The sequence below is a fragment of the Emys orbicularis genome, chromosome 7 (assembly GCF_028017835.1).
Source record: "Emys orbicularis isolate rEmyOrb1 chromosome 7, rEmyOrb1.hap1, whole genome shotgun sequence".
Taxonomy (NCBI): Eukaryota; Metazoa; Chordata; order Testudines; family Emydidae; genus Emys; species Emys orbicularis.
In genome coordinates, this window is record NC_088689.1 from 123049757 (window position 1) to 123053222 (window position 3466).

A 3466-nucleotide genomic window follows, 5' to 3' on the forward strand; every position below is an offset into this window, starting at 1 on the left:
ATCAACATTAACAAGTGAAGTGGCCATGTCCTTCAAAAGCATAAGCCCTGCCCGTGCCTGGTCAGTAAAAGGGCGGCCAAGCTGCGGGTGACAGCAGCCGGAGCCGGCGGGGCCCATCTCGGCAGTGTCACACACACACACACACACACACACACGCGCCGCAGGTACAGGATTCGGAGTCACTCCGATTTGCTAGGCGAGACTCGGGCTCCCCGGGAGCGGCCGCGTCGGGCTTAGACTCAATCCACGGGGGCCCCGATCCTGCAGGCTGCCCCGCGGGCAGGGCCTGGGTTGGGTGGGATGCCAGGCGGTTAGAGGCCTGGGTGAGGGGCGGCTCCACCTCGGGCCCGTCCGGCCTCCTCGCCGCCCCTCCCCGGGGCTGGTTTCCGGTGAGCTAAGCCAGCCGGGCAGGGCTCCGCCCTCCGGTTCCCGTGCGGCGCCGGCTGCGGCAGGGAGCCCAGGGGGAGCGGCCGGGCTGGGCAGCGGCACCATCCAGCTCCAGGTGGGAGAGCCGGGGGAGGGTTTGGGGGCGTCCCACTGCCCCGGGGGTTGCTCGGTGCTCCCCCCCGGGGGCCTGCTGCTGGGGGGGGGGGGTCTGCTCGGTGCTCCCCCCCGGGGGCCTGCTGCTGTTCGGGGTTCCCCCCGGGGGCCTGCTGCTGGGGGGGGGTCTGCTCGGTGCTCCCCCCCGGGGGCCTGCTGCTGGGGGGGGTCTGCTCGGTGCTCCCCCCCGGGGGCCTGCTGCTGCGGGGGGGGTCTGCTCGGTGCTCCCCCCCGGGGGCCTGCTGCTGCGGGGGGGGGGGGCTGCTCGGTGCTCCCCCCGGGGGCCTGCTGCTGGGGGGGGGGGCTGCTCGGTGCACCCCTGGGCTGGTACCTGCTGCTGGGGGTGGGGCTGCTCGGTGCACCCCTTCCCGGGGCTGGTGCCTGCTGCTTGGGGATGGGAGGGGGTTGCTCGGTGTTCTCCTCCCCCCCCCCCCAGGGGCTGGTACCTGCTGCTGGGGGGAGGCTGCTTGGTGTGTACCCCCCGGAGTTGGTGTCTGCTGGGAGAGGGCTGCTCGGTGTACCCTGGTGCCTGTCTCCCGGGATGGGCGGGAGGCACAGGGTGGCTGATTTGGGGCATTGCTTCGTGCCTCTTTCACTGCGTGCTGCCTGTTGCACGGGCTGGCTGGGTGCTGCTCTCCCACCTTCGCTCCTCCCTGGCTGCAGGCTGGATGCACGCACAGGCTCAATACCTTCCCCTCCCCGGGCCCCTTACTGGAAGTGTGTGTGTGTGTAAGAGGAACTGGCTCAACTTGGGGGTCTGGCACTTGGTATTTCCCTCTCAGAGTTTGGGGAGGATGTTATTGAACTTGTATTGGCTATGGTATGTTTGTAGGGTCTCTGCAGAGCATTAACCCCCACAGCTAGTCCCCCCTTCAGAAGCAAAGCTGGAGAATCCTCTTCCATTCTCCCTGTCCCACACTGGCATGGACCTGCCCTGGTGTCAAAGAAAGGGCTGTAAGTGGCATTCCAGGTCATTGTTCATCCAGCTCTAGGGGGAGGAGGGATTAAAGCAGTTTGAGGGTGTAAACCTTGACTCAGTTAAAGCATCAACTAGTGTGACCGGCTACTTGAATTTCCTCTGCCTCTGGGTGCCTCTGGGTTTGTGGCGGTGGAGAGGAAGTACTATTTTTGCACACACTAGCTTCCCATTACTTTCCTGGATGTCAAATTTGTCCTAAAGGCAGTCAGGTTCTATGAATGTCTAAGGCACTTGGCACCTTGCAAAACTGCCCATTGGTGCCTTAGCTCAGGACATGTAACCTGTACTCTGTGAAAGGCTCCCTGAATTTATATTCCCTATGCATTTATCTGCCTGAAAAGACTCACTGAGTTTGCATGGAGCCCTGCTAACCACATTTTCCACTTCTGATATCTTGAATTTAGCAACAGGTAACTTCAAAATTCTATTCCTCGTGTCTTGTCTGGTTACAGAGTCCCAAACCCCTCTGTGCTGAAAGACCGGCCTCATTTTTAAGAGCAGCATTTAATTTTGCCTCACAGTTAACTAATGTGCTTGTTACAGAATGTCGCTGTTCAACTGCAAGCAGTTGCAATCTACATTTTGTCATTCATTCGTGAGCATGAGTTACTGTAATCACAAATTATGATTGTAGGAGCAAATTCCAGGCTCAGAATTGAATGTCCCTCAAAATGTAGTTGTATTGATCCATTGGAGACTTGTAACTATAGAAGAGGGAGCTGTAGTTAGAGAGTTCATCTCCGATGTAGAGAGTAGGGAGCTGGTTTTGTGTTTGAAGATCTCTGAGGAGGAAAAGGGTGCTCGTACTAACGCTGACTGTTGGTTTTCTGAAGACCCTTAGATAACCATGGTAATGAATTCTGTAGGAAAGGCGAAGATTGCCTAACTGAAAGCTTGTCAGCAATAGGAGTATGACTCGGAGAGGCTGGGGAAGGCAATGTTTAAAGCTATAGATTGGGCTGTGTGCACAGTTTGAACAGCTACAGGTGTATGATTAAAAATGTACTGACAGTTCTGCTTATTGAATAGTCTCAAGGTCCGTGATTTTGTATGTGAGATCTTCTATGCAAAATGTATTTAATTCTTCCCTGTAGCCAGAAAATCTAGAGCAGTTCTCCTTGAATAGCTAGGTAAGGCTGACTGCATCATAGGAATATTGCTAATAGCTTTAGTGGTTTACAGATACATTTATTTTAAGACCAGAAGGGACCATTATATCATCTAGTCTGACCTTCTGTGTAGCATAGGCCACAGAATTTCCTCCAGTTACTCCTGTATTGAGCCTAATAACTTGTTTGTCCATTAAAGTGTATCTTCTAGAAATGCATCCACTCTTGAGCTGAAGACTGGATATATGTATATTACATTGTTATAATATACTCCTTGAAAAAAAACAAACGTATAGTGTTAATAAAGCATAACCAGACTGATGCATTCAGAAACTTAGATGCCATATTGCGATTGCTTGTAATGTTTCAGAGATTTTATATACTGCCATTCAACTGGCTGATGCATTCCCACTTTGTGCAAGGAAACCATTAGTATTTTCCAACGTCCCTATTTTTTTAAAAGTTTATTATTTATAATCTCAAAAAATGTAGGCAGTTTTGTAAAACAAGTTCTTCCTACAGTCCAGATACCATATAGTCTATATATAGTTTCCTGATTTGGACACTCAGGATTCCTTGGGACTCGGTGAAAGGCAACACACCCATTTCACATTGAATTTGAGTTGGCAATGCTTAATAACCCCTCGTGACTAATGATTCATTTTTCAGACAATTCAGAGACTGTACGAATTAATCTCAGTGCAAGTTTGCCCTGCCTGGGAAAAAGCTACATGGTCCAAGACAAAATACTGAAAGTGTATTAATTTGACAGAATATTGACCAATAGATATGTTACATTACTGTCTTTCCTTCTTAACTGCAGGACTAGTTGGCTGCC